This window comes from Schistocerca gregaria, chromosome 1, assembly GCF_023897955.1.
Source record: "Schistocerca gregaria isolate iqSchGreg1 chromosome 1, iqSchGreg1.2, whole genome shotgun sequence".
In the NCBI taxonomy this organism is placed as follows: Eukaryota; Metazoa; Arthropoda; class Insecta; order Orthoptera; family Acrididae; genus Schistocerca; species Schistocerca gregaria.
In genome coordinates this window covers 134762144-134779870 of record NC_064920.1, presented here as the reverse complement: position 1 = coordinate 134779870, position 17727 = coordinate 134762144, and the positions used below count along the sequence as shown (strand labels likewise).

The following is a 17727-nucleotide window of genomic DNA, read 5'->3' as shown; positions in this document are numbered from 1 at the left end:
GTTCCGCTCCGTCACCTCTTGTGCTTCGGAGTGCGCCTCTTCCGTCTCCGCGACAATCGTTACTGCGTCCCCTCCGTGGACCGTTTGTACCTGTTCAGCCGCCGACAGCGGCCGGGTTGCCTCAGCGGCTGTCGTCACGTCAATACATGTACTGTTTGTTTCCTCGAGCACATCCGCATTACACTGCTTCTGCTTGCGGGTGGAAGGCGAATTACGGGCGGACTCGCCGTCCGAGCCGTCATCGGTCGTTTCCAACGGTCGCTTCTTATTCTGGAGATCGCAATCGGGAACAGAAGGGTGTGATGTAATGACGCTCAGGGGAGGGAACTCCGTAGTAGTTATGGCGGGCACTGCAGAAGTACATGCACCACTGTCGTTAACCGAAAGAAGGGAAGTGCTATTTGGTAAGACATCGCTGAGGGTCAGTTTTTGACGCTGTGTTAGATTGTTCCGAAGAACAAAAACACGGCGCGGACAATCTTGTCGGAAATGACCTGTCTCATTGCAAATATTGCACGTGCGCTCCTGACCAGAATACACAACATGTGCTTTATGGCCTGCAACGGATATATGGGACGGAATGTTGGCTTTCACCTCCATTTCAACGGATCTAATGCCATTAAAACACTGTATCTTGTATAGCTTCGACCATCTTTCGTTATAGATAGATTTAACTTCGCCATATTTAGATAGAGCGTCCTTGATCAACTGATTATCAATTTCAATTGGAACATTCAAAATCCTGACATTGGTGTACATGATATCAGCTTTTCGTACAGAGACATTACTTTTTGAACCGTCTCGATGAACAAATTCGACGGAATTACCCCATTTTGCAAGCAACTTATCGACTGTCACTGAGTTCAGAAATTTAACAAAAACACAGTATTTTTCAGCATCTAATTGCGTGGTATGAACAGAGTCAGAATTAATACCGATTACCTCAGTCAGCCAATCGTGGATTTCCAGCGCAGTGGGTTGGACCGGCCGTGTTCCTTTCTCGAACGAGAAGACTAAAGTATTCTTCCTGACGGTGTCAGACATGGTCGTCGGTTCCGACGAAATTCCGGCAACAACCGAAATTGCGGCGAAGCACGAAACGTGGAACGGACGAAAGCACTATAAAAACACTTATCAGAGACACCACTCAAAAAATAACAGCGAAAATGTACAGCTAACTTCACGTAAACACCAAACACCGGCGATAGCGCTAACGTACGCGGAGTAAACAACAAGCACGTCCGACCGCGGCGACGGCTAAAGCCAGAATGGTCCATTAGGCCACAGAGGCTGGCTGGAGCGGTGTTGGCGGTGTGCTTGCTAAAATGAACACTTGCGAAGTTTACCCTTCCTGGTGCGCTCCCCTACGTCTGCAGAGAGTCAGGACGTCGCATGAGCCTTTCTTGTGTTCATGTACATACTCAGATGTATCGAAGTCCATGCACCTACTTTCTGCTGGCAATTCTTATACCTGCCGCCTTAGGCTGTAGCGTATCTGAACTCCAAGTCCTGCACACAAGACAGTTGACTGACTATTCATATGTGTCATACTGTTTAGCAACAAGTAATTTTAAAATAGCGTTTCCTTTCGCAGCGCCATCGCGCTTCGAAACATTTTCGCAGCTAAGAATTCGATTGATAATGGCCGTAGTTTCGTTTCAGCTAGTCAGTAAGTGCATATTTTCATATCTTCGTGATATCTGGGATACCTGTAAACACTCAGGAAGGCCAACTTTCTCAACTATTACATCTGTACGTGGTGAGAGAGATTTTGCCCCAGTGAGTAAAACGTGTTCCTCTGGTGGGACTCGAACCCACAATCCCCGGTTTAGGAGACCGATGCCTTATCCATTAGGCCACAGAGGCTGGCTGGAGCGGTGTTGGCGGTGTGCTTGCTAAAATGAACACTTGCGAAGTTTACCCTTCCTGGTGCGCTCCCCTACGTCTGCAGAGAGTCAGGACGTCGCATGAGCCTTTCTTGTGTTCATGTACATACTCAGATGTATCGAAGTCCATGCACCTACTTTCTGCTGGCAATTCTTATACCTGCCGCCTTAGGCTGTAGCGTATCTGAACTCCAAGTCCTGCACACAAGACAGTTGACTGACTATTCATATGTGTCATACTGTTTAGCAACAAGTAATTTTAAAATAGCGTTTCCTTTCGCAGCGCCATCGCGCTTCGAAACATTTTCGCAGCTAAGAATTCGATTGATAATGGCCGTAGTTTCGTTTCAGCTAGTCAGTAAGTGCATATTTTCATATCTTCGTGATATCTGGGATACCTGTAAACACTCAGGAAGGCCAACTTTCTCAACTATTACATCTGTACGTGGTGAGAGAGATTTTGCCCCAGTGAGTAAAACGTGTACCTCTGGTGGGACTCGAACCCACAATCCCCGGTTTAGGAGACCGATGCCTTATCCATTAGGCCACAGAGGCTGGCTGGAGCGGTGTTGGCGGTGTGCTTGCTAAAATGAACACTTGCGAAGTTTACCCTTCCTGGTGCGCTCCCCTACGTCTGCAGAGAGTCAGGACGTCGCATGAGCCTTTCTTGTGTTCATGTACATACTCAGATGTATCGAAGTCCATGCACCTACTTTCTGCTGGCAATTCTTATACCTGCCGCCTTAGGCTGTAGCGTATCTGAACTCCAAGTCCTGCACACAAGACAGTTGACTGACTATTCATATGTGTCATACTGTTTAGCAACAAGTAATTTTAAAATAGCGTTTCCTTTCGCAGCGCCATCGCGCTTCGAAACATTTTCGCAGCTAAGAATTCGATTGATAATGGCCGTAGTTTCGTTTCAGCTAGTCAGTAAGTGCATATTTTCATATCTTCGTGATATCTGGGATACCTGTAAACACTCAGGAAGGCCAACTTTCTCAACTATTACATCTGTACGTGGTGAGAGAGATTTTGCCCCAGTGAGTAAAACGTGTACCTCTGGTGGGACTCGAACCCACAATCCCCGGTTTAGGAGACCGATGCCTTATCCATTAGGCCACAGAGGCTGGCTGGAGCGGTGTTGGCGGTGTGCTTGCTAAAATGAACACTTGCGAAGTTTACCCTTCCTGGTGCGCTCCCCTACGTCTGCAGAGAGTCAGGACGTCGCATGAGCCTTTCTTGTGTTCATGTACATACTCAGATGTATCGAAGTCCATGCACCTACTTTCTGCTGGCAATTCTTATACCTGCCGCCTTAGGCTGTAGCGTATCTGAACTCCAAGTCCTGCACACAAGACAGTTGACTGACTATTCATATGTGTCATACTGTTTAGCAACAAGTAATTTTAAAATAGCGTTTCCTTTCGCAGCGCCATCGCGCTTCGAAACATTTTCGCAGCTAAGAATTCGATTGATAATGGCCGTAGTTTCGTTTCAGCTAGTCAGTAAATGCATATTTTCATATCTTCGTGATATCTGGGATACCTGTAAACACTCAGGAAGGCCAACTTTCTCAACTATTACATCTGTACGTGGTGAGAGAGATTTTGCCCCAGTGAGTAAAACGTGTACCTCTGGTGGGACTCGAACCCACAATCCCCGGTTTAGGAGACCGATGCCTTATCCATTAGGCCACAGAGGCTGGCTGGAGCGGTGTTGGCGGTGTGCTTGCTAAAATGAACACTTGCGAAGTTTACCCTTCCTGGTGCGCTCCCCTACGTCTGCAGAGAGTCAGGACGTCGCATGAGCCTTTCTTGTGTTCATGTACATACTCAGATGTATCGAAGTCCATGCACCTACTTTCTGCTGGCAATTCTTATACCTGCCGCCTTAGGCTGTAGCGTATCTGAACTCCAAGTCCTGCACACAAGACAGTTGACTGACTATTCATATGTGTCATACTGTTTAGCAACAAGTAATTTTAAAATAGCGTTTCCTTTCGCAGCGCCATCGCGCTTCGAAACATTTTCGCAGCTAAGAATTCGATTGATAATGGCCGTAGTTTCGTTTCAGCTAGTCAGTAAGTGCATATTTTCATATCTTCGTGATATCTGGGATACCTGTAAACACTCAGGAAGGCCAACTTTCTCAACTATTACATCTGTACGTGGTGAGAGAGATTTTGCCCCAGTGAGTAAAACGTGTACCTCTGGTGGGACTCGAACCCACAATCCCCGGTTTAGGAGACCGATGCCTTATCCATTAGGCCACAGAGGCTGGCTGGAGCGGTGTTGGCGGTGTGCTTGCTAAAATGAACACTTGCGAAGTTTACCCTTCCTGGTGCGCTCCCCTACGTCTGCAGAGAGTCAGGACGTCGCATGAGCCTTTCTTGTGTTCATGTACATACTCAGATGTATCGAAGTCCATGCACCTACTTTCTGCTGGCAATTCTTATACCTGCCGCCTTAGGCTGTAGCGTATCTGAACTCCAAGTCCTGCACACAAGACAGTTGACTGACTATTCATATGTGTCATACTGTTTAGCAACAAGTAATTTTAAAATAGCGTTTCCTTTCGCAGCGCCATCGCGCTTCGAAACATTTTCGCAGCTAAGAATTCGATTGATAATGGCCGTAGTTTCGTTTCAGCTAGTCAGTAAGTGCATATTTTCATATCTTCGTGATATCTGGGATACCTGTAAACACTCAGGAAGGCCAACTTTCTCAACTATTACATCTGTACGTGGTGAGAGAGATTTTGCCCCAGTGAGTAAAACGTGTACCTCTGGTGGGACTCGAACCCACAATCCCCAGTTTAGGAGACCGATGCCTTATCCATTAGGCCACAGAGGCTGGCTGGAGCGGTGTTGGCGGTGTGCTTGCTAAAATGAACACTTGCGAAGTTTACCCTTCCTGGTGCGCTCCCCTACGTCTGCAGAGAGTCAGGACGTCGCATGAGCCTTTCTTGTGTTCATGTACATACTCAGATGTATCGAAGTCCATGCACCTACTTTCTGCTGGCAATTCTTATACCTGCCGCCTTAGGCTGTAGCGTATCTGAACTCCAAGTCCTGCACACAAGACAGTTGACTGACTATTCATATGTGTCATACTGTTTAGCAACAAGTAATTTTAAAATAGCGTTTCCTTTCGCAGCGCCATCGCGCTTCGAAACATTTTCGCAGCTAAGAATTCGATTGATAATGGCCGTAGTTTCGTTTCAGCTAGTCAGTAAGTGCATATTTTCATATCTTCGTGATATCTGGGATACCTGTAAACACTCAGGAAGGCCAACTTTCTCAACTATTACATCTGTACGTGGTGAGAGAGATTTTGCCCCAGTGAGTAAAACGTGTACCTCTGGTGGGACTCGAACCCACAATCCCCGGTTTAGGAGACCGATGCCTTATCCATTAGGCCACAGAGGCTGGCTGGAGCGGTGTTGGCGGTGTGCTTGCTAAAATGAACACTTGCGAAGTTTACCCTTCCTGGTGCGCTCCCCTACGTCTGCAGAGAGTCAGGACGTCGCATGAGCCTTTCTTGTGTTCATGTACATACTCAGATGTATCGAAGTCCATGCACCTACTTTCTGCTGGCAATTCTTATACCTGCCGCCTTAGGCTGTAGCGTATCTGAACTCCAAGTCCTGCACACAAGACAGTTGACTGACTATTCATATGTGTCATACTGTTTAGCAACAAGTAATTTTAAAATAGCGTTTCCTTTCGCAGCGCCATCGCGCTTCGAAACATTTTCGCAGCTAAGAATTCGATTGATAATGGCCGTAGTTTCGTTTCAGCTAGTCAGTAAGTGCATATTTTCATATCTTCGTGATATCTGGGATACCTGTAAACACTCAGGAAGGCCAACTTTCTCAACTATTACATCTGTACGTGGTGAGAGAGATTTTGCCCCAGTGAGTAAAACGTGTACCTCTGGTGGGACTCGAACCCACAATCCCCGGTTTAGGAGACCGATGCCTTATCCATTAGGCCACAGAGGCTGGCTGGAGCGGTGTTGGCGGTGTGCTTGCTAAAATGAACACTTGCGAAGTTTACCCTTCCTGGTGCGCTCCCCTACGTCTGCAGAGAGTCAGGACGTCGCATGAGCCTTTCTTGTGTTCATGTACATACTCAGATGTATCGAAGTCCATGCACCTACTTTCTGCTGGCAATTCTTATACCTGCCGCCTTAGGCTGTAGCGTATCTGAACTCCAAGTCCTGCACACAAGACAGTTGACTGACTATTCATATGTGTCATACTGTTTAGCAACAAGTAATTTTAAAATAGCGTTTCCTTTCGCAGCGCCATCGCGCTTCGAAACATTTTCGCAGCTAAGAATTCGATTGATAATGGCCGTAGTTTCGTTTCAGCTAGTCAGTAAGTGCATATTTTCATATCTTCGTGATATCTGGGATACCTGTAAACACTCAGGAAGGCCAACTTTCTCAACTATTACATCTGTACGTGGTGAGAGAGATTTTGCCCCAGTGAGTAAAACGTGTACCTCTGGTGGGACTCGAACCCACAATCCCCGGTTTAGGAGACCGATGCCTTATCCATTAGGCCACAGAGGCTGGCTGGAGCGGTGTTGGCGGTGTGCTTGCTAAAATGAACACTTGCGAAGTTTACCCTTCCTGGTGCGCTCCCCTACGTCTGCAGAGAGTCAGGACGTCGCATGAGCCTTTCTTGTGTTCATGTACATACTCAGATGTATCGAAGTCCATGCACCTACTTTCTGCTGGCAATTCTTATACCTGCCGCCTTAGGCTGTAGCGTATCTGAACTCCAAGTCCTGCACACAAGACAGTTGACTGACTATTCATATGTGTCATACTGTTTAGCAACAAGTAATTTTAAAATAGCGTTTCCTTTCGCAGCGCCATCGCGCTTCGAAACATTTTCGCAGCTAAGAATTCGATTGATAATGGCCGTAGTTTCGTTTCAGCTAGTCAGTAAGTGCATATTTTCATATCTTCGTGATATCTGGGATACCTGTAAACACTCAGGAAGGCCAACTTTCTCAACTATTACATCTGTACGTGGTGAGAGAGATTTTGCCCCAGTGAGTAAAACGTGTACCTCTGGTGGGACTCGAACCCACAATCCCCGGTTTAGGAGACCGATGCCTTATCCATTAGGCCACAGAGGCTGGCTGGAGCGGTGTTGGCGGTGTGCTTGCTAAAATGAACACTTGCGAAGTTTACCCTTCCTGGTGCGCTCCCCTACGTCTGCAGAGAGTCAGGACGTCGCATGAGCCTTTCTTGTGTTCATGTACATACTCAGATGTATCGAAGTCCATGCACCTACTTTCTGCTGGCAATTCTTATACCTGCCGCCTTAGGCTGTAGCGTATCTGAACTCCAAGTCCTGCACACAAGACAGTTGACTGACTATTCATATGTGTCATACTGTTTAGCAACAAGTAATTTTAAAATAGCGTTTCCTTTCGCAGCGCCATCGCGCTTCGAAACATTTTCGCAGCTAAGAATTCGATTGATAATGGCCGTAGTTTCGTTTCAGCTAGTCAGTAAGTGCATATTTTCATATCTTCGTGATATCTGGGATACCTGTAAACACTCAGGAAGGCCAACTTTCTCAACTATTACATCTGTACGTGGTGAGAGAGATTTTGCCCCAGTGAGTAAAACGTGTACCTCTGGTGGGACTCGAACCCACAATCCCCGGTTTAGGAGACCGATGCCTTATCCATTAGGCCACAGAGGCTGGCTGGAGCGGTGTTGGCGGTGTGCTTGCTAAAATGAACACTTGCGAAGTTTACCCTTCCTGGTGCGCTCCCCTACGTCTGCAGAGAGTCAGGACGTCGCATGAGCCTTTCTTGTGTTCATGTACATACTCAGATGTATCGAAGTCCATGCACCTACTTTCTGCTGGCAATTCTTATACCTGCCGCCTTAGGCTGTAGCGTATCTGAACTCCAAGTCCTGCACACAAGACAGTTGACTGACTATTCATATGTGTCATACTGTTTAGCAACAAGTAATTTTAAAATAGCGTTTCCTTTCGCAGCGCCATCGCGCTTCGAAACATTTTCGCAGCTAAGAATTCGATTGATAATGGCCGTAGTTTCGTTTCAGCTAGTCAGTAAGTGCATATTTTCATATCTTCGTGATATCTGGGATACCTGTAAACACTCAGGAAGGCCAACTTTCTCAACTATTACATCTGTACGTGGTGAGAGAGATTTTGCCCCAGTGAGTAAAACGTTTACCTCTGGTGGGACTCGAACCCACAATCCCCGGTTTAGGAGACCGATGCCTTATCCATTAGGCCACAGAGGCTGGCTGGAGCGGTGTTGGCGGTGTGCTTGCTAAAATGAACACTTGCGAAGTTTACCCTTCCTGGTGCGCTCCCCTACGTCTGCAGAGAGTCAGGACGTCGCATGAGCCTTTCTTGTGTTCATGTACATACTCAGATGTATCGAAGTCCATGCACCTACTTTCTGCTGGCAATTCTTATACCTGCCGCCTTAGGCTGTAGCGTATCTGAACTCCAAGTCCTGCACACAAGACAGTTGACTGACTATTCATATGTGTCATACTGTTTAGCAACAAGTAATTTTAAAATAGCGTTTCCTTTCGCAGCGCCATCGCGCTTCGAAACATTTTCGCAGCTAAGAATTCGATTGATAATGGCCGTAGTTTCGTTTCAGCTAGTCAGTAAGTGCATATTTTCATATCTTCGTGATATCTGGGATACCTGTAAACACTCAGGAAGGCCAACTTTCTCAACTATTACATCTGTACGTGGTGAGAGAGATTTTGCCCCAGTGAGTAAAACGTGTACCTCTGGTGGGACTCGAACCCACAATCCCCGGTTTAGGAGACCGATGCCTTATCCATTAGGCCACAGAGGCTGGCTGGAGCGGTGTTGGCGGTGTGCTTGCTAAAATGAACACTTGCGAAGTTTACCCTTCCTGGTGCGCTCCCCTACGTCTGCAGAGAGTCAGGACGTCGCATGAGCCTTTCTTGTGTTCATGTACATACTCAGATGTATCGAAGTCCATGCACCTACTTTCTGCTGGCAATTCTTATACCTGCCGCCTTAGGCTGTAGCGTATCTGAACTCCAAGTCCTGCACACAAGACAGTTGACTGACTATTCATATGTGTCATACTGTTTAGCAACAAGTAATTTTAAAATAGCGTTTCCTTTCGCAGCGCCATCGCGCTTCGAAACATTTTCGCAGCTAAGAATTCGATTGATAATGGCCGTAGTTTCGTTTCAGCTAGTCAGTAAGTGCATATTTTCATATCTTCGTGATATCTGGGATACCTGTAAACACTCAGGAAGGCCAACTTTCTCAACTATTACATCTGTACGTGGTGAGAGAGATTTTGCCCCAGTGAGTAAAACGTGTACCTCTGGTGGGACTCGAACCCACAATCCCCGGTTTAGGAGACCGATGCCTTATCCATTAGGCCACAGAGGCTGGCTGGAGCGGTGTTGGCGGTGTGCTTGCTAAAATGAACACTTGCGAAGTTTACCCTTCCTGGTGCGCTCCCCTACGTCTGCAGAGAGTCAGGACGTCGCATGAGCCTTTCTTGTGTTCATGTACATACTCAGATGTATCGAAGTCCATGCACCTACTTTCTGCTGGCAATTCTTATACCTGCCGCCTTAGGCTGTAGCGTATCTGAACTCCAAGTCCTGCACACAAGACAGTTGACTGACTATTCATATGTGTCATACTGTTTAGCAACAAGTAATTTTAAAATAGCGTTTCCTTTCGCAGCGCCATCGCGCTTCGAAACATTTTCGCAGCTAAGAATTCGATTGATAATGGCCGTAGTTTCGTTTCAGCTAGTCAGTAAGTGCATATTTTCATATCTTCGTGATATCTGGGATACCTGTAAACACTCAGGAAGGCCAACTTTCTCAACTATTACATCTGTACGTGGTGAGAGAGATTTTGCCCCAGTGAGTAAAACGTGTACCTCTGGTGGGACTCGAACCCACAATCCCCGGTTTAGGAGACCGATGCCTTACCCATTAGGCCACAGAGGCTGGCTGGAGCGGTGTTGGCGGTGTGCTTGCTAAAATGAACACTTGCGAAGTTTACCCTTCCTGGTGCGCTCCCCTACGTCTGCAGAGAGTCAGGACGTCGCATGAGCCTTTCTTGTGTTCATGTACATACTCAGATGTATCGAAGTCCATGCACCTACTTTCTGCTGGCAATTCTTATACCTGCCGCCTTAGGCTGTAGCGTATCTGAACTCCAAGTCCTGCACACAAGACAGTTGACTGACTATTCATATGTGTCATACTGTTTAGCAACAAGTAATTTTAAAATAGCGTTTCCTTTCGCAGCGCCATCGCGCTTCGAAACATTTTCGCAGCTAAGAATTCGATTGATAATGGCCGTAGTTTCGTTTCAGCTAGTCAGTAAGTGCATATTTTCATATCTTCGTGATATCTGGGATACCTGTAAACACTCAGGAAGGCCAACTTTCTCAACTATTACATCTGTACGTGGTGAGAGAGATTTTGCCCCAGTGAGTAAAACGTGTACCTCTGGTGGGACTCGAACCCACAATCCCCGGTTTAGGAGACCGATGCCTTATCCATTAGGCCACAGAGGCTGGCTGGAGCGGTGTTGGCGGTGTGCTTGCTAAAATGAACACTTGCGAAGTTTACCCTTCCTGGTGCGCTCCCCTACGTCTGCAGAGAGTCAGGACGTCGCATGAGCCTTTCTTGTGTTCATGTACATACTCAGATGTATCGAAGTCCATGCACCTACTTTCTGCTGGCAATTCTTATACCTGCCGCCTTAGGCTGTAGCGTATCTGAACTCCAAGTCCTGCACACAAGACAGTTGACTGACTATTCATATGTGTCATACTGTTTAGCAACAAGTAATTTTAAAATAGCGTTTCCTTTCGCAGCGCCATCGCGCTTCGAAACATTTTCGCAGCTAAGAATTCGATTGATAATGGCCGTAGTTTCGTTTCAGCTAGTCAGTAAGTGCATATTTTCATATCTTCGTGATATCTGGGATACCTGTAAACACTCAGGAAGGCCAACTTTCTCAACTATTACATCTGTACGTGGTGAGAGAGATTTTGCCCCAGTGAGTAAAACGTGTACCTCTGGTGGGACTCGAACCCACAATCCCCAGTTTAGGAGACCGATGCCTTATCCATTAGGCCACAGAGGCTGGCTGGAGCGGTGTTGGCGGTGTGCTTGCTAAAATGAACACTTGCGAAGTTTACCCTTCCTGGTGCGCTCCCCTACGTCTGCAGAGAGTCAGGACGTCGCATGAGCCTTTCTTGTGTTCATGTACATACTCAGATGTATCGAAGTCCATGCACCTACTTTCTGCTGGCAATTCTTATACCTGCCGCCTTAGGCTGTAGCGTATCTGAACTCCAAGTCCTGCACACAAGACAGTTGACTGACTATTCATATGTGTCATACTGTTTAGCAACAAGTAATTTTAAAATAGCGTTTCCTTTCGCAGCGCCATCGCGCTTCGAAACATTTTCGCAGCTAAGAATTCGATTGATAATGGCCGTAGTTTCGTTTCAGCTAGTCAGTAAGTGCATATTTTCATATCTTCGTGATATCTGGGATACCTGTAAACACTCAGGAAGGCCAACTTTCTCAACTATTACATCTGTACGTGGTGAGAGAGATTTTGCCCCAGTGAGTAAAACGTGTACCTCTGGTGGGACTCGAACCCACAATCCCCGGTTTAGGAGACCGATGCCTTATCCATTAGGCCACAGAGGCTGGCTGGAGCGGTGTTGGCGGTGTGCTTGCTAAAATGAACACTTGCGAAGTTTACCCTTCCTGGTGCGCTCCCCTACGTCTGCAGAGAGTCAGGACGTCGCATGAGCCTTTCTTGTGTTCATGTACATACTCAGATGTATCGAAGTCCATGCACCTACTTTCTGCTGGCAATTCTTATACCTGCCGCCTTAGGCTGTAGCGTATCTGAACTCCAAGTCCTGCACACAAGACAGTTGACTGACTATTCATATGTGTCATACTGTTTAGCAACAAGTAATTTTAAAATAGCGTTTCCTTTCGCAGCGCCATCGCGCTTCGAAACATTTTCGCAGCTAAGAATTCGATTGATAATGGCCGTAGTTTCGTTTCAGCTAGTCAGTAAGTGCATATTTTCATATCTTCGTGATATCTGGGATACCTGTAAACACTCAGGAAGGCCAACTTTCTCAACTATTACATCTGTACGTGGTGAGAGAGATTTTGCCCCAGTGAGTAAAACGTGTACCTCTGGTGGGACTCGAACCCACAATCCCCGGTTTAGGAGACCGATGCCTTATCCATTAGGCCACAGAGGCTGGCTGGAGCGGTGTTGGCGGTGTGCTTGCTAAAATGAACACTTGCGAAGTTTACCCTTCCTGGTGCGCTCCCCTACGTCTGCAGAGAGTCAGGACGTCGCATGAGCCTTTCTTGTGTTCATGTACATACTCAGATGTATCGAAGTCCATGCACCTACTTTCTGCTGGCAATTCTTATACCTGCCGCCTTAGGCTGTAGCGTATCTGAACTCCAAGTCCTGCACACAAGACAGTTGACTGACTATTCATATGTGTCATACTGTTTAGCAACAAGTAATTTTAAAATAGCGTTTCCTTTCGCAGCGCCATCGCGCTTCGAAACATTTTCGCAGCTAAGAATTCGATTGATAATGGCCGTAGTTTCGTTTCAGCTAGTCAGTAAGTGCATATTTTCATATCTTCGTGATATCTGGGATACCTGTAAACACTCAGGAAGGCCAACTTTCTCAACTATTACATCTGTACGTGGTGAGAGAGATTTTGCCCCAGTGAGTAAAACGTGTACCTCTGGTGGGACTCGAACCCACAATCCCCGGTTTAGGAGACCGATGCCTTATCCATTAGGCCACAGAGGCTGGCTGGAGCGGTGTTGGCGGTGTGCTTGCTAAAATGAACACTTGCGAAGTTTACCCTTCCTGGTGCGCTCCCCTACGTCTGCAGAGAGTCAGGACGTCGCATGAGCCTTTCTTGTGTTCATGTACATACTCAGATGTATCGAAGTCCATGCACCTACTTTCTGCTGGCAATTCTTATACCTGCCGCCTTAGGCTGTAGCGTATCTGAACTCCAAGTCCTGCACACAAGACAGTTGACTGACTATTCATATGTGTCATACTGTTTAGCAACAAGTAATTTTAAAATAGCGTTTCCTTTCGCAGCGCCATCGCGCTTCGAAACATTTTCGCAGCTAAGAATTCGATTGATAATGGCCGTAGTTTCGTTTCAGCTAGTCAGTAAGTGCATATTTTCATATCTTCGTGATATCTGGGATACCTGTAAACACTCAGGAAGGCCAACTTTCTCAACTATTACATCTGTACGTGGTGAGAGAGATTTTGCCCCAGTGAGTAAAACGTGTACCTCTGGTGGGACTCGAACCCACAATCCCCGGTTTAGGATACCGATGCCTTATCCATTAGGCCACAGAGGCTGGCTGGAGCGGTGTTGGCGGTGTGCTTGCTAAAATGAACACTTGCGAAGTTTACCCTTCCTGGTGCGCTCCCCTACGTCTGCAGAGAGTCAGGACGTCGCATGAGCCTTTCTTGTGTTCATGTACATACTCAGATGTATCGAAGTCCATGCACCTACTTTCTGCTGGCAATTCTTATACCTGCCGCCTTAGGCTGTAGCGTATCTGAACTCCAAGTCCTGCACACAAGACAGTTGACTGACTATTCATATGTGTCATACTGTTTAGCAACAAGTAATTTTAAAATAGCGTTTCCTTTCGCAGCGCCATCGCGCTTCGAAACATTTTCGCAGCTAAGAATTCGATTGATAATGGCCGTAGTTTCGTTTCAGCTAGTCAGTAAGTGCATATTTTCATATCTTCGTGATATCTGGGATACCTGTAAACACTCAGGAAGGCCAACTTTCTCAACTATTACATCTGTACGTGGTGAGAGAGATTTTGCCCCAGTGAGTAAAACGTGTACCTCTGGTGGGACTCGAACCCACAATCCCCGGTTTAGGAGACCGATGCCTTATCCATTAGGCCACAGAGGCTGGCTGGAGCGGTGTTGGCGGTGTGCTTGCTAAAATGAACACTTGCGAAGTTTACCCTTCCTGGTGCGCTCCCCTACGTCTGCAGAGAGTCAGGACGTCGCATGAGCCTTTCTTGTGTTCATGTACATACTCAGATGTATCGAAGTCCATGCACCTACTTTCTGCTGGCAATTCTTATACCTGCCGCCTTAGGCTGTAGCGTATCTGAACTCCAAGTCCTGCACACAAGACAGTTGACTGACTATTCATATGTGTCATACTGTTTAGCAACAAGTAATTTTAAAATAGCGTTTCCTTTCGCAGCGCCATCGCGCTTCGAAACATTTTCGCAGCTAAGAATTCGATTGATAATGGCCGTAGTTTCGTTTCAGCTAGTCAGTAAGTGCATATTTTCATATCTTCGTGATATCTGGGATACCTGTAAACACTCAGGAAGGCCAACTTTCTCAACTATTACATCTGTACGTGGTGAGAGAGATTTTGCCCCAGTGAGTAAAACGTGTACCTCTGGTGGGACTCGAACCCACAATCCCCGGTTTAGGAGACCGATGCCTTATCCATTAGGCCACAGAGGCTGGCTGGAGCGGTGTTGGCGGTGTGCTTGCTAAAATGAACACTTGCGAAGTTTACCCTTCCTGGTGCGCTCCCCTACGTCTGCAGAGAGTCAGGACGTCGCATGAGCCTTTCTTGTGTTCATGTACATACTCAGATGTATCGAAGTCCATGCACCTACTTTCTGATGGCAATTCTTATACCTGCCGCCTTAGGCTGTAGCGTATCTGAACTCCAAGTCCTGCACACAAGACAGTTGACTGACTATTCATATGTGTCATACTGTTTAGCAACAAGTAATTTTAAAATAGCGTTTCCTTTCGCAGCGCCATCGCGCTTCGAAACATTTTCGCAGCTAAGAATTCGATTGATAATGGCCGTAGTTTCGTTTCAGCTAGTCAGTAAGTGCATATTTTCATATCTTCGTGATATCTGGGATACCTGTAAACACTCAGGAAGGCCAACTTTCTCAACTATTACATCTGTACGTGGTGAGAGAGATTTTGCCCCAGTGAGTAAAACGTGTACCTCTGGTGGGACTCGAACCCACAATCCCCAGTTTAGGAGACCGATGCCTTATCCATTTTTTTTTTTTTTTTTTTTTTTTTTTGCCTTATCCATTTTTTTTTTTTTTTTTTTAAATAACAGCGGAACAAATATCGGTTCCGCCCAGCGTGGGGCTCGAACCCTCGACCCTGGGATTAAGAATATCATGCTCTACCGACTTTTTTTTTTTTTTTTTTTTTTTTTTTTTTTTTTTTTTTTTTTTCCTTTTTTTTTTTTCCGCCTTATCCATTTTTTTTTTTTTTTTTTTTTTTTTTTTTTTTTTTTTTTGCTCTAACCAACTTTTTTTTTTTTTTTTTTTTTTTTTTATTTTTTTTTGTTAGGGATCCATTCTTCCACCAGAACTCAATCCATTTCTTCTAGGTGAGTGAGGCGTTAACGGCAAAAAAAAAATGATGACACTATCAACTATGTTAAGCAGTGTCGAACTAAAGTACCTTTTCTGGTTAGGATTAATAAATAAATAAATAAGAAATAAGTGATTAAAAAGGAATCTTCTCCTTTGTTGGTGCAAAATATAAGAAAACGAAAAGTGTTTGTTTTTTTTCTCTAGTGTTGTCTTCACATCTTTCGTCTGTTATTGTCCTCTGCTGCTCCTCAATGATGTAGCGAATAGTCGGTTTCGCCTTACTTCGAAAGAAGGTTAAACATGCATTCATGTCTCGTGGTATAGTTTCGGGCGTTCTTTAAATATTACGTTCTCCGTCATGGCAAGACTGACGGGTCGAGTGTCGAATCGCATATCACACAATGGTCTTGCTTAAAAAGTTGGCAAAGGTCGCCTTGTAGTTACGTTCGCGTGCGATCATGCTGTGCTGCAGGGTCAGGTATAGAACGAAATCGTCTTTGTTCTTATCGCCAGTACTAAAAATATAGTGCACTGTGTGACCTATTATCCAGTTGACAGCATTCCGCTTTGTCCTGGGAAATGGGATTGCTTCAGGGTTGAGAAAGTCAGCTGGCGTTATCGCAGATGGTGAGGTCCTCTTGATGCTCGACAGTTTCTGTCGGGCGTAACCCCATATATCTTTCGTGGTACCACAGACGAAACGGTGTTCTTCGCTGTCTATGAGATTACACGTGACACACATTGGCGAGTCCTGCAAATGAATTGCATGAAGCCTGGACTGCGTCGGGATTTTTCTATTGACGGCAGCGTACCACGTCGCCTTTACTTGCGAAGGTAAGTAGGGGCTGTGGATGTTTTGCCACGTCGCGTCCCAGTTGTAGTTTGGAAATTTTTGTTCGATAACATTCCGTGATTTAGTTGCCACAAAGGAGTTGTAGATTGCCTTAACTGTCGTCAAATTCTTTTCAGAGACTGTTGTATGGACATAACTATACTCTAAGAGAAAACTCTTGAAGTGGTAGAGCGCAGTCGGTATATGGTGCACATCAATTGGCGGTTGAAGATCAGTCGGTGCGATTTCATTCAGGACAAGAGCGGTCAGACTGGTCGGTGACTGTTTCCATAGCTTGTAAGTTTTGCAGAAATAAAGAGCTTTCGCTTTTTTGTGTACATCGGTGAGACTGAGTCCGCCATCTCGCGTTGGGAGTGTCAAGGTGTCATATCGAACTTTAAAGATCTGGCCACGACATACAAAGTGTCCAAGCGCGGACAGCATGCATTTGGCTATATCGGTGGGGATGGGCAAAACTTGAGCCACATAATTGATTTTGGCAGTGATATAAATATTGGCCAATTCAACCTTTTGAAGCTCGTCCAATTTCCTGACGCTATGTAACTTCGCACATGCACGAATTTTGTTGAGCAATTGCTTATAATTGGCGGCAATGGTGTGGCGGATGGTGTTCCGAAAATCGACACCGAGACACGTCATCCTAGTGATCTCTTTAAGCTGGCCATGACCGATCGCGCCTATGCCTTGCCCAACGTTCATGATCCCTGATTTCGTCCAATGCAGTTTCGCACCAGATGCCTTTTCATATTGTGAGATGATCAGGAGACCCCTCTCGACCTCATTGACATTCATAGCTAGGAAGGTAACATCATCAGCGTAAGCTCGGCACACTATCTTCTGCCCGTGTATGTGGAGTCCTTGTAAACGTTCCGTCAAGGTGACTAGCAGCGGTTCGATCGCAATGGCAAACAGCGCCATCGACATAGGGCAGCCCTGCCTAACGGAACTGTTTATCGGGACGGCGCGACTTGGCTGACCGTTAACGACAAGTTTGGATGTACTATTCCGTAACAATTTCTGTATGATGCTGATGAACTGCGGAGGAAAACCCAGAGTCTGCATTATCTGGAAAAGGTAAGGATGGTTCACTCTGTCGAAAGCCTGTGCGAAATCTAAAGTTACGATAGCACATCGGATTTTGCAAGCGTCCGCAACAGAAATCACATCTCGATAGTCTGATAATGTCTGATATATAGCTCTGTCCTTTCCAACACTCGTTTGATGTGATCCAATGACGGTATGCATCACAGTTTTCATTCTCGTTGCGAGAATGCGAGCAAAAATTTTGTAGTCGCTGTTGAGCAACGTAATGGGTCGCAAAGTTGCGACGGTGTTATTGCTCGTCCGTTTCGGGAGTAAGACCACAAGTCCTTCACTGAATGGCGGAGGAATGGGCATGTCCGGTTGGAGAAGTTCGTTGCAAAGCACCGTCAGCTTTGTCTTCAGTTGTGGCCAGAAGACTTGATAA

At 46.0% G+C, this 17727-nt stretch overlaps 23 non-coding genes across 23 annotated transcripts; all 23 read right to left on the bottom strand.

Annotated features, from left to right (window-relative positions):
- Window positions 1-1791: 1791 nt before the first annotated feature.
- On the bottom strand, window positions 1792-1866 carry Trnar-ccu (transfer RNA arginine (anticodon CCU)). Its single transcript has one exon. It is a non-coding gene; the product is annotated as a tRNA-Arg (tRNA).
- Window positions 1867-2368: 502 nt separating this feature from the next.
- Window positions 2369-2441, bottom strand: Trnar-ccu (transfer RNA arginine (anticodon CCU)). The gene has a single exon. It is a non-coding gene; the product is annotated as a tRNA-Arg (tRNA).
- A 502-nt stretch (window positions 2442-2943) lies between these two features.
- Window positions 2944-3016, bottom strand: Trnar-ccu (transfer RNA arginine (anticodon CCU)). Its single transcript has one exon. It is a non-coding gene; the product is annotated as a tRNA-Arg (tRNA).
- A 502-nt stretch (window positions 3017-3518) lies between these two features.
- Trnar-ccu (transfer RNA arginine (anticodon CCU)) lies at window positions 3519-3591 on the bottom strand. The gene has a single exon. It is a non-coding gene; the product is annotated as a tRNA-Arg (tRNA).
- A 502-nt stretch (window positions 3592-4093) lies between these two features.
- On the bottom strand, window positions 4094-4166 carry Trnar-ccu (transfer RNA arginine (anticodon CCU)). Its single transcript has one exon. It is a non-coding gene; the product is annotated as a tRNA-Arg (tRNA).
- A 502-nt stretch (window positions 4167-4668) lies between these two features.
- Window positions 4669-4741, bottom strand: Trnar-ccu (transfer RNA arginine (anticodon CCU)). Its single transcript has one exon. It is a non-coding gene; the product is annotated as a tRNA-Arg (tRNA).
- Window positions 4742-5243: 502 nt separating this feature from the next.
- Trnar-ccu (transfer RNA arginine (anticodon CCU)) lies at window positions 5244-5316 on the bottom strand. The gene has a single exon. It is a non-coding gene; the product is annotated as a tRNA-Arg (tRNA).
- A 502-nt stretch (window positions 5317-5818) lies between these two features.
- Window positions 5819-5891, bottom strand: Trnar-ccu (transfer RNA arginine (anticodon CCU)). The gene has a single exon. It is a non-coding gene; the product is annotated as a tRNA-Arg (tRNA).
- A 502-nt stretch (window positions 5892-6393) lies between these two features.
- Trnar-ccu (transfer RNA arginine (anticodon CCU)) lies at window positions 6394-6466 on the bottom strand. Its single transcript has one exon. It is a non-coding gene; the product is annotated as a tRNA-Arg (tRNA).
- Window positions 6467-6968: 502 nt separating this feature from the next.
- Trnar-ccu (transfer RNA arginine (anticodon CCU)) lies at window positions 6969-7041 on the bottom strand. Its single transcript has one exon. It is a non-coding gene; the product is annotated as a tRNA-Arg (tRNA).
- A 502-nt stretch (window positions 7042-7543) lies between these two features.
- Window positions 7544-7616, bottom strand: Trnar-ccu (transfer RNA arginine (anticodon CCU)). The gene has a single exon. It is a non-coding gene; the product is annotated as a tRNA-Arg (tRNA).
- A 502-nt stretch (window positions 7617-8118) lies between these two features.
- On the bottom strand, window positions 8119-8191 carry Trnar-ccu (transfer RNA arginine (anticodon CCU)). The gene has a single exon. It is a non-coding gene; the product is annotated as a tRNA-Arg (tRNA).
- Window positions 8192-8693: 502 nt separating this feature from the next.
- On the bottom strand, window positions 8694-8766 carry Trnar-ccu (transfer RNA arginine (anticodon CCU)). Its single transcript has one exon. It is a non-coding gene; the product is annotated as a tRNA-Arg (tRNA).
- A 502-nt stretch (window positions 8767-9268) lies between these two features.
- On the bottom strand, window positions 9269-9341 carry Trnar-ccu (transfer RNA arginine (anticodon CCU)). Its single transcript has one exon. It is a non-coding gene; the product is annotated as a tRNA-Arg (tRNA).
- A 502-nt stretch (window positions 9342-9843) lies between these two features.
- On the bottom strand, window positions 9844-9916 carry Trnar-ccu (transfer RNA arginine (anticodon CCU)). Its single transcript has one exon. It is a non-coding gene; the product is annotated as a tRNA-Arg (tRNA).
- A 502-nt stretch (window positions 9917-10418) lies between these two features.
- Trnar-ccu (transfer RNA arginine (anticodon CCU)) lies at window positions 10419-10491 on the bottom strand. The gene has a single exon. It is a non-coding gene; the product is annotated as a tRNA-Arg (tRNA).
- A 502-nt stretch (window positions 10492-10993) lies between these two features.
- Window positions 10994-11066, bottom strand: Trnar-ccu (transfer RNA arginine (anticodon CCU)). Its single transcript has one exon. It is a non-coding gene; the product is annotated as a tRNA-Arg (tRNA).
- Window positions 11067-11568: 502 nt separating this feature from the next.
- On the bottom strand, window positions 11569-11641 carry Trnar-ccu (transfer RNA arginine (anticodon CCU)). Its single transcript has one exon. It is a non-coding gene; the product is annotated as a tRNA-Arg (tRNA).
- Window positions 11642-12143: 502 nt separating this feature from the next.
- On the bottom strand, window positions 12144-12216 carry Trnar-ccu (transfer RNA arginine (anticodon CCU)). Its single transcript has one exon. It is a non-coding gene; the product is annotated as a tRNA-Arg (tRNA).
- A 502-nt stretch (window positions 12217-12718) lies between these two features.
- On the bottom strand, window positions 12719-12791 carry Trnar-ccu (transfer RNA arginine (anticodon CCU)). Its single transcript has one exon. It is a non-coding gene; the product is annotated as a tRNA-Arg (tRNA).
- A 502-nt stretch (window positions 12792-13293) lies between these two features.
- Window positions 13294-13366, bottom strand: Trnar-ccu (transfer RNA arginine (anticodon CCU)). Its single transcript has one exon. It is a non-coding gene; the product is annotated as a tRNA-Arg (tRNA).
- A 502-nt stretch (window positions 13367-13868) lies between these two features.
- On the bottom strand, window positions 13869-13941 carry Trnar-ccu (transfer RNA arginine (anticodon CCU)). The gene has a single exon. It is a non-coding gene; the product is annotated as a tRNA-Arg (tRNA).
- Window positions 13942-14443: 502 nt separating this feature from the next.
- On the bottom strand, window positions 14444-14516 carry Trnar-ccu (transfer RNA arginine (anticodon CCU)). The gene has a single exon. It is a non-coding gene; the product is annotated as a tRNA-Arg (tRNA).
- Window positions 14517-17727: the final 3211 nt, after the last annotated feature.